Consider the following 12,285-nt stretch of genomic DNA (forward strand, 5'->3'; position numbering starts at 1 on the left):
AGCTTCAAAACCTCCCTTTGCCCGACGTTTTCCACGATGTGTGGCTTCTCTCTTTTTGAATCCCTTTGCATTCACAGCAGTTACATTATTAGTGCAATCAACCAAGACATTTGGGGCTTCGTCTTCCACATCTTTTTCACCATTTATTTCTACATGTAACATATCTTCTACCATCTTTACTAACTTATCAGCTTCCATATCTACTGCCTCATACGTCTTCTCACTCTCAGATGCTCTTGATGCAAGTCGAACAAACTTAGAACATAAACTTCTATATCAGGAAGTTTGTTTCAGCCTTGGCTTCTCTACAATCTCGAGCCCATGCATGTCTTGCACAACATTATCAACTCTTGCATTTTTTGTCCACCTTCCTAAGATATATTGCTCAGGTTTTTTTTTTACCAGTGTAGTTTCTCTGCCTTCTGTCATCACTTTGATGCAATGCCTACACAAGACACCTATAGTTTCAAACATCCTACAGCTACAAGATACTGTAAACTGACCTTCTCTTTTTACTAGCCTCTCCTTAAAGAACTCATCCTTAACAACAGTAAAGATATACTTTTCACCATTGGACACACACTTTGTTATGGAAGACTTTAAAGAGTATTCAAACTGAGCTTGAAATACCTTATATATGGCATTGGTATAAACTTCTTGTGCATGTATCAAGATACTTACCTCCATTTTGCAGTGAACAATCCGGAACAACAAATCATACTCAGCTTCCAATTCCTTATACCGCTTATCAAATACCATTCTTACAAAGTGAGTAAAAAACTCAGGCAATTGTAGGTCTGATTTCAAATACCCCTTCAAACTAGCATTAAAGCTTTCACTCAATTGTGTAGTTTGCATTCCTACTGACCATGTCCACTTCACATATGCATGCACCCATTTTTTTCTTATTTCAAATGTTGCAGCCAACCAAGTATCATCATGTGCATCGTACTCATCAAGCATGGACTACCAAGCACTCAAGAACTCATCCTCTTCCTCAATTTGATAAAAAAAATTTGTTAAACACATTGACTTCATCTTCTTCATTGTTGTGTCGAAATAAAAAGCCAACTTTCTTGACAGCATTTTGTATAAAATTCCATATACAAAGTCGATGGTAAGTACCTGACATATACCAAAAAAAAGTCATATACATTAAAAAAAAGAACGTCATATTCAAAGTCGATGGTAAGTACTTGGCATCACATGTAATACAGTCTTGGCTATCATTGCATCTTGATCAATAAAAGAGGTTTGTGGAGGCTTCCCACACATTGCCTTTAAAAAGGTTTCAAACAACCTTATAAAGGAGGATTCAGTCTCGTCGTACATTAAGGTAGCTCCAAAAATAATAGTCCCTCTATGATGATTTAATCCAACAAACACCGCAAATGATCGATTTGCTTCATTAAGTTTGTAAGTTGTAACAAAACTTACCACATCACCAAATATACCATTATCCATTATCATTTTAGCATCAGTCCAAAAAACGTTGGTAATCTGTTCCTCAGTGTCCAACTGCATCTCATAGAAGAACGAAGAATTTTCCAACATTTACTTTGAAAAATATTCTATCAGATAACCAGCTTCTCCAAATTTCATTTTTTTCTGTCGGATAGTTCCAAGGTAATTCTTTTGGTCTACCATTATAAATCCTAGTGACTCTCTACCACCTGCTTGCTGACCCATTAATTCAAATGCAGAATTTGACGAATGACCTGAATTTGCTGTCAAGTCTAAAAAGGCTTCATCTGATGATGTGATTTTTCGATGAGATGGCATAAAATGGATAGATTCTTGGTTGATAAGAGGATGGTTATGCTCTTCGGAGAAACGATAAATAGAATACTTGCCAGTACGTCTGACCAAATTAATCCCCATAATCGCTCCACAATTAGTCCTTGTCTCTCCTCTTGGATTTCTCGTCAAATCGTCTCTCTTATCTGCCTTCCGTAAACCTTCCTTACAACAAACAAATATTCTTGAACTGAGTACACCTTGTTTATCTGCAGCATAAGCTTCTCTTCTAATGCTAAAGCCTTCACTACGTGCATATTCGTTATAAAAGTCATATGCAGCAATCTCAGAATTAAACTCCCTAAAAAATTTAGGTTTCAAGTCTTCTTTCGATCGCTCCAAACTATCATTGCTTTCTTCCACAAGCTCTTCCATAATGCCTGCAATAGTTAATCATATATCAGAATCACTACACACATTTCTCTACACTGATCAAGTATTCAAATCCAAGTTGTTTTAGCATAAGCTCCTCCCATTCATTAAGATAATATATAATCCAAGTAGTCTAGTTTTGACATACATACAACAAACATAAAGAAACCTTCTTCATCGAATCTTAATCTGGAATTAAAAATCTATGAAACTCATCTTAAATTTAAAATTAATGAATTATCAAAAAAATACAGTGATGGCCGTCGAAATGACAATGGAGAGAGAGCGCTAGCCAGCTCCGCGACGGAGGTGGGTCGGCTGGGGCGGAGGGGGACGAGGGGGTGGGTGGTGGAGATGGAGGAGGAGGAGAACTCGGCGAGGGGAGGACTGGCGAAGGAAATTAACAACAGAGAGAGCACTTGGCCGGCTCCGTGAGCGGAGGTGGAGTCAGCTACGGCGGAGGGGGGTGAGGGCGAGTGGTGGAGATGGAGGAGGAGAAGTCGACAGGAGCGAGGAGGAGGATGGCGGAGGAAATTGACAACGAGAGAGAGAGCGGCTGACTGGCTTCGTGACGGAGGTGAGTCAAGTGGCGACGGAGGGGGACGAGGGGAGGGTGGTGAAGATGGAGGGCGAGAAGTCGACGAGGGGAGGAGTGGTGGCAGGAGGAGCGAGCGAGGGCGGGCGGGAGCGGCGGGCGGAGAGGAACGGGAGAGATTGAGAAGGGATTGGGGAAGAGATTGAGAGGTTGGGGAAGGTGGCTGGAGAGGGAGGAAAGTGTGGACTTTGGAACGTGAGATTTGTGAGCTAGTGAGATTGACGGTTGAGATTGGGTCATGAGGAAATATTAGGAAGGGACTTATTAGGAGAGGATCCGGATCCTCCCAAAACTCTCCAGCAAAATTCCGCCCGCCGACCGTCCATCTCCCTCTCTCTCACTCTGTCGCTTGTGACCCCAACTCTGCCCCTCGATCTGCTGGATTCTCTTTGCCGATCGACCATCTCCACCGACCAATCTCTCTCTCCCCTGTGACCCCAACCCCTCCTCCTCGGCGATTTCTCCGTCGAGCTCATCCTCCACCTTTAGCCCTCCCATCCTCCCCGATCTCGCTGTCGAGCTCCTCCTCCGCCTTTCTCTCAAGCTCTCTCTCTGGATCCCTCTCTCGATCCGTGAGCATAGGTAAAATTCTGCATGTGGCAGTGAACTACGTTAATTTCACTATAGCACTTGATCTTAAAGAAATGAGAGATTAGAATTTTTGCAGTTCTTGAAATGAGGGGATTGAAATTGGGAGCTGTTGAATATATATTGTTGTCAACAGGGTTATTTGTAATCTTAATTAACTTTGTTTTTATATTTTGACTTAGAACATGCTTTGATATTGTAAATACTTTGTGCGTCTCTTATATTATTCTTCTTTCTTGATTTTAGAAAACCTGGTCATTGTTTTTCTCCTAAAACTTTTGTTGGCAATTGGTGATCAAAAACTTCATTCGGGTTTTTTTGTGGGTTCTGAACCCTTCTCATATTTGTTAGGATAATCACAAGAGGAGAGTTCGCCATCTCTGGTGAGAGGGTTTTTCTATTTTGTTTTTTTAAATTTAAATATTTTCTGGGGTTAATTGCACTTTAATACCTTGAGGTTTAGTCAAATTTTCACCTGGAAGTATAAATTTTCCTAGAAAATATTTTGTGTTCATTCTTGCTTTCAGTTTAGGGCATTCACGTCGAATTTTATTGTCAAAATAGTTAAGAAGGGGTTGTTTTTGTTACAATTCAATGCTAAATTTTAGTGCTTTTAGTTGACTGAAGAAGGAAGATAGGAACAAATGTGAGGCCTTTTAAATAAAAAGTTAAAAGGATGGTATAACTGATGATATTAAAGATAAAATTCATGAAACTTTATGATATTATTTGGGCAAATTTGAACTTCAAGATATCAAATTTAAGTGTTGATGCTGTAGAGTAATTAAGTGCAATTGGCCCTTATCATCATTAATCAATATTATGTAGCTGTAATTATGCAAAAGTTTAAGATGTGTATTGAAACTTAATTTCGATACTATTGTTAAATGTAATTGCAATAGATTTGATCTTTTTTATCTGTATATGTAAAACATTTGAGGTTTTATTCAAAAAATTTTACTTGTTTACAGGAGCATATATCAGATCATATATCACAGTTGTCAGGTTAAATGCCAAGTTAAAGGATTAACAAATCCATAATGTTGAACTTCACAACTATGTACATTACTTGAAGGGATAAGCAAGAGATTTAACTATATGTATTAAGAGTTTTAATTTATCTATGTTTTTATGTTTAAATATGGACTTCAAGTATATGATGAATTGCAAACAAATACCTATCTACATATCCTCATTGGTTATATATGATGGACTTCAACTATGTTTAAGATAAATTTATCGTGACAAAACAATATCCTCATTGCTTATATATGATGGACTTCAAGTATGTTTAAGATAAATTTATCATGATAAAATAAAAAAATAAGGCGAGGAAAATTTACGCACAAAAAAAAATCTGTAAGGATGTCGCGCTTAGCACGGGATGAATACTAGTTATAGGAACACTTGGATAATTTTTGAGATTTTACTTTGTAGTGTTATTCACTAGGATAATGAGATTTGGACCGTTACCCTCACTTTTTCCCAAAATTATCACACTTCTATACAAATTTTTTGCTCCAGTCTCCAAAAATTGACCTATTCTTAACTTAACTTAGGGACGATCATAGGGAAAGTGGGATGATTTTGGAGCACTTATTTATTAAATATCTAATAGATGTTAATTCTATTATAATATATAATATATCTTAATTATTTTCTATTATAAAATTTTACTATAACATAAAATAATAAAATATTATAAAATATTATCTAATATAACATTATTCAATGTCATCATTACGCATTAACATTGTATTATAATTTAGTATTAATATATTTAATATAATAATTTATTGTGACTATATTATAATATAACTAATATGAAAAATATATTCTATTATATAGAATATTTTAATTTATATAATAATTTACTATTTTCTATTACACTTTATTATATTAATTAGTAGTCTTAAATATATTTTCAATATTGTGGTAGTTATAATATTAAATAATATTTTATTGTAACAATAAAAAAAATAATCTACTACATACTAAAATATGATATTATATATAAAATTAATATAAAATAATATATTAATTAATAATATTGAACATATTAATAGTACACTAGAGTTATTATAAATATTATATTTTAATAAGGAGCCATGTAATCAATTATTCCACTTAAATTATAGTAATTATTATACAATACAACATTATATTTCAATAGTAATATAATGTTTTAAATTATTATATATTACATTATAAGCTATTATCATATATTCTGATATATTAAATTAAATATTGCATTATTAAAATATTATATTATATCAATTATTTTATAATATAACATATTATTACTATTTAATTATATTATATTAATTAATTTTTTGATATTTATTAAGAAAAGGCAATTTTGCCTTTGTGTTTAAGTCCCACATCGGAAAATTAAAAAGAATCCTCTCTCCCTCAACCCTATAAATACACCCTTATTCACATTCTAAAACATAAGAAAATAAAGTTTTTTCTCCTCTCCTCTGGTTTAAAGAAAATTGTTTTTCCCCTTTATAAATTTTCTCTCCTCTGGTTTAAAGAAAATTGTTTTTCCCCTTTATAAATTTTGTTATTAATTTTTTGGGCAATCTTCTTCATCTGAGCTGAAGCTCTGTACTCTCGCCCGGGTTTGGAGGCCGATCGTTTTCGGGGGCTTTTACCGCTGGGGGGAGAGAATCATTTGCGCTAGGACGATAGGCGGGTTCTCAATCTTCTAGGACAGTGATTATACGACTGCTCCCGTCAGGCCTGGTTTTCTTATCTTTTATTTATCTCTTATTTATTTTATTCGGATTTATCTACTTGCTATAACCTTTAAAGTTGGTAAGTTTCCAACAATCTAGAAGATTGAGAAGTTTATAGCATTTGATTTAAATCCGGGGAAAAAAACTTATTTTTAAAGTTACTGTTCATTGGAATAATCTACTGTTCATCCGGAAAAATTCATCTTTTATGTTACTGTTCATCCAGATCTATTCATATATCTGCTGTTAACATTGTTTAAAAAAAATTGTTTTCGGTTATTGTTCACCCGAGAAATTATTGTTCATATTATTTTAGTTATTTTTCGTTAAAAAATCTTTTCTGTTACTATTCACCCGAAATAGTCTCTGCTAATTATTTTTTTATCTTTTGATTAATTAGTTGTTGTTTTATTTTAAAAAAAAATATATATATAATTAAAAGTTACTGTTTATTTATTTTTAAGAATTGTACTGTTCATTTTTAAAAATGATGTTACTGTTCAGTTATTTTTAATAACGTTACTGTTCATTTTAAAAAATGACGTTACTGTTCATTTATTTTTAAGAACGTTACTGTTTATTTTAAAAAATGACGTTACTACTCATTTATTTTAAGGACGTTACTGTTCATTTAAAAAAATGACGTTACGGTTCATTTATTTTTAAGAACGTTACTGTTCATTTTTTAAAAATGCTGTTACTGTTCATTCATTTTTAAGAACGTTACTGTTCAGTTTAAAAAATGATGTTACTGTTCATTTATTTTAAGGACGTTACTGTTCATTTATTTATTTAAAAAACGTTATTGTTAATTTAAAAATAGTTTTAATGTTCATTTTATTTTAAAAAAAATCTGCTTAATGCTTACATAAAGCACTGTTCATCAGAGAATTATTCTTCTTTGTTCATAAAAATACAATTACCTGCTTAATGCTTACATAAAGCACTGTTCATCAGAGAATTATTCTTCTTTGTTCATAAAAATACAATTACTGTTCTATGAAAATTTGGCTTCTTTGTTCATAAAAATACAATTACTGTTCTATGAAAATTTGGTTTCTAAAGCCTATTTTAAAAGTAATGATTATCTCTGTGATTAATTGCTCATATTTATTGCTGATTAATTTGAGCTGTTAAATGCTTATTTTCATTAATCCTCTTTAATGTGTACGCTTTATCGATGGGTTTTGCTCTCACGACATGTAAATCATGAGGTTCGAACATCAATAGATAATCCCCTCCTCGGTCTTATCTAACATATGTTTGCAGTATAATTGCTAGGCAAATTAAATGCTTACAGGAAATATTTTAAAGTTTCTATATTCTGTTAAGAAACAAAAACTCATTGAGTGAACCGATTCAAGTTTTCTTGGATTAGTTGGTGTCTAAGACAAGGTTTAGGGGTTGCGTAACGCGCTCTGCAAGGAGCGAGGTACTTAATTAATCTTTGATCAACCTCTATTACTATCCTTACCTGGCTAACTATCCGGGTAAAACTTTAATCTTTTCACTTTAGGAGTTTTTGGTTTGGAATAAGAGGACCGGAATTATGAGAAAAAATCATATGCATTTTACGCTTCTTGCATCATATATTGCCTAATGATAAATGATCAATATATGAGCGAACCAAATCAAAGAGGTGCATCTTTTAAAATTCTATTTTATATAGTGGATTATATTTCAAATCTTCAAATGTAAAGTTCATCATTTTTATTGCATTTTGATGAATATTGCAATAAATGTTCATATGTCTTTTTAGATAACTTGTATTTGTTACATGATTAATTACAAGGTTTTATGCAAGAATGCACTTGAAAAATTTAAAGCATGTTTGTACAAATATTATTATTATTATTATTTGTATAAGAGGTGGTACTAGAAAATGGCAACATAAATTTGGAAGGTCTTTTTTGTAGACAACCAATTTAAATTTGGAAAGTCTCATTTGTAGGCAACCGATTTAAATTTGGAAGGTCTTCTTTGTAGGCAACCAATTTGTAACCTCTTATAATAGAAGAATTTTAAAAAATTTTATGCATATGAATTATGAAGTATGAAATATATTGTTCTCTTGAATGCTCTGCATGTATCTATTATTAATTTCATTCATGTATGTGCATATGCATAACTGCAGAATTTTAGTTCCACATTAGTTTGAAATGTTCAGATATTAAGGTCAAATCCTAATCTGCACAAACACTATGTGTTTACATCTTCAGACATAGACTATGATCTTTTATGATCATAGACCATGACCTAATGTTAATTTCAAACAATATGATGGACTAATTACAAAATAAGAACTTGATAAATAAATACAACGCCTGCTAGACAAAGTTGTGATTCTAGACTTTGTAAAATCTGTGAAAAGAATCTTGCTGACCCTTTGACAAAGGGTCTATCCAGGAGTGTGGTTCTAGATTCATCGAGGGAGATGGGGTTAAGCCCATAGATGAGGTCACTGATAACGGCAACCCAACCCTTATTTGGAGATGTAGTCCCAATGTTGGTTCAATGTGGTAGAAACAAGCTGGACTAGTGACACTCGTGTGGAGCATCGACCCAGATATATTCATATATCACTATGTAGCTTGTGCTACTACCCCTTCTCTATAATGACGATGCTCTTATGATACTCTATAATGACGATGCTCTTATGATACAGCTGGCTAGGCTGAGTTTTACTCTTAATAAGTCCAACGTGTATATTATGGGGGGTATTAAATAAACAGCTGTAGTACCCTTTGAGGACTTATCTACGTGAGAGGAACCATGATGGCCGCGGTTAGGGGGGACTGGGCTAACCCCTAGAAACTCTCATGAGTCGGTTTATTGTGAGCATGGCCTTTAACGCTCAACCCACTTTGCTTAATAGTTGAAGACGTATTGTGTGTGTTTTTATCAATACCTGATTCAAGGGGCCTAATTTAAGGCTTAGTCCATTATGTCCCTCAGGTGGTGATGAACTCACTAAGGAAAGGTTCAAAGCTGAAAGCTAACTCTCCCGAATTCATGATACGTAAGGTTGCCCAACCTATTTTCTTTTTGTGATTTATTGATTTATTTATTGATTTTGTGTTTTTAGTCAATATTTCCTTTTGGGTGGGGACTGTTAGATATTTATTAAGAAAAGGCAATTTCACCTTTGTGTTTTAGTCCCACATCGGAAAATTAAAAAGAATCCTCTCTCCCTCAACCCTATAAATACACCCTTATTCACATTCTAAAACATAAGAAAATAAAGTTTTTTCTCCTCTCCTCTGGTTTAAAGAAAATTATTTTTCCCCTTTATAAATTTTGTTATTAATTTTTTGGGCAATCTTCTTCATCTGAGCTGAAGCTCTGTACTCTCGCCCGAGTATGGAGGCCGGCCGTTTCCGGGGGCTTTTACCGCTAGGGGGGAGAGAACCATTTGCGCTAGGGCGATAGACGGGTTCTCAATCTTCTAGGGCAGTGATTACACGACTGCTCCCGTCAGGCCTGGTTTTCTTATCTCTTATTTATCTCTTATTTATTTTATTCGGATTTATCTGCTTGCTATAACCTTTAAAGTTGGTAAATTTCCAACATTAATAACTCTCAACATAGATATAATTAATTAGTAATTACAGTATAACATATTATATTTTACTATAAAGTGAAATAATATACTATATTATAATAACTTAATTACTAAATAATATACTAAATCAATTGGATAAATTAATTTAGACTTAATTGATAAATAAATATTATAGTATAATAAGGTGCCACGTCATCAAGTATCTCACATGAATTGTGAAACTAAAACTTTAAATTATCTCATTATCCCAAATATTTATTAGGAGGCAGTGTATCATGTATGCTTGAAGAAAACGATGGTGCTTATGGCGAATTTTCCATTAGATTTGTATATAATAGCTGAGATTTTCCTTTAACCTTAATAGTAATAATAATAACACCAATATAATAATAGTTGCCTCTTCTAAGATTTGGCCAGAAGTGAACGCCTGGATTAGACATTTTTGTTCACAGTAGTCGAAGAACATTTCATCAGAAATCTCATTTATGTTAGTATGAAATTATGAATTGATGAAAAATGATGCGCAGGATCCATGAATCACCATGGATGCAACATTTACAATAAATTCTTAGGCTCACTTTGTTTTGAAAAGTAAGTTATTATAACATTTGTATATAGAGAATAAAGTAATGTAGTAGTAATTGTTAGATCCTAGAGGAGGGTGATTAAGGTATTATGCTAATCTAATCCGATTTTATGTCAATTAAAATTAATTAATAAGTTATCCTAGCAAGTATGAAATACAACAATATATATGAGCTAGGATGAGCAATATGAACTAAGGGGTATATCCTAGCAATGAGATATACTATGAATTATATGCAAGGATATACAAACTAACACAAGGGTGAAATAAACAATCTACCAAAGTGATAGGGCAATATGAAGTGTAATACACAAAGGCAATATAAGATATGAATACAAGAATAAGAACGCCAATGCAATCACAAACAAAACGATATGATTACGGAGTTCGGTCTAACCACTTGACCTACGTCTTCGCTCCTCACCTCGAGGAGATCTCCACTATCACAACCGGGTTTTCTACGTTCACACGAATAACGTTTACACCACACAATACGGTTTTCTAGTTTACCGAAAACTCTACAACTAACACACTCTTGTAATCCCACTCTACACCCTCTCAAGTATTAAACTAGACGGTCTCCCTCAAGTGCTCGGATATAACCTCTCCCTAGGTTCGTTAACCGACGCCACTCCTCTTGGGATGATCCCTAACTCTCGCTACACACTTCTCTCAATGTACAAGTGTATTACAAAGTGAATCTCACAATAAGTACAATTACAATAAATGATTGTTTTCTAATATGGATGAGAACACAATGAAAGCTCACACTCAATTGTTACAACTCTCACCAACCCAAATATACAATGTATGTAAATACAATAAGCTCAAGTAGGTGTGTGTAAACAATGAGTGAATTCAAATCAACTAAACTCAATATGAACACTAGCTTAATAAAATGATAATCAAATAAATAGATGTAAAGCTAGAAATAAAGTTTAGAAAACTTCTCAATAGATCAAGAGGTAGAGGGAGAATAGTTGGATGCCCAAACACCAATAGATGATCTCCTCAAGCTCTTGTGAAATTGATTTTGCAAACTCAAACTTCCAAATGCTTAAAAGCTTCTTAAACAAACTTAAACCAAACTTAAACCATTGTTTAAAACTCTTTAAACTTGTTTTAAAAACACTCTCTTGGTTATTGAAGAGCTGAAGGCAATGGGGTATTTATACCCCACTCAAAACTTCAGCAAAAACCCAAAACAAAATGACCAAAAAGTCCAAGAGAAAACAACTCAGAAACTAGCAGTTGGACTGATCTGACAGTTCGGCGGTCAACCGCAGCGGTCGACCGCGAGTAACAAAACAGCAAAACTACAGCTCAGAACAACAGACGGTCAACCGCGATGGTCGACCGCGAGCAGCCCACTCAGCAAAAGACACAAGCACGGTCGACCGTGGCGGTCGACCGCAAACTGATATATAAAAATTTAGATTTGAAATTGATATTTTGATTTTAAAACCCTGTTTAAAAATATCAAATAAATTCTAAAAAATATAAAACTTTAGGGAATGATTGTAGACATGATAATAAACATGCTACAAAGACTGGTTTTCAAAAAGGACCTCCCAAATGAAAAATATCATCATTTTGTAAAATAGTCCAAAACATGAAAATGTAAACACATGAGTTTTGATATTTTAGCTTAACCATATTTTGAAACAATACAAAATGATTTTATAGACTTGAAGAAAGATGTAAACAATTGTTATGAAGTCTATAAACAATGAATATAGTATTTTCACAAATACAATAGCATATGAAACATATCAGTATGAATATGAATATATATTTGTTTCATATCTATGAAATTAAACCAAACTAACTTATCCACGTAAAAACAAACAATATATGACTATATATACATACATAGAAACCAATAAAAAGTGTGTGCATATTATATTGAGCTTAGAGTACTTGACACACATAATATAAAACCTAAACTAAATTACCCAAGCTTGATCTTGATCTTCGATGTAGCCCAACTTGGTACTCTTGCGGATGAAGCTAGAACTTGGATTTTCAATTTGAATTGCATAGG

Source organism: Asparagus officinalis, chromosome 1 (genome assembly GCF_001876935.1).
Source record: "Asparagus officinalis chromosome 1, Aspof.V1, whole genome shotgun sequence".
NCBI classification, from domain to species: domain Eukaryota; kingdom Viridiplantae; phylum Streptophyta; class Magnoliopsida; order Asparagales; family Asparagaceae; genus Asparagus; species Asparagus officinalis.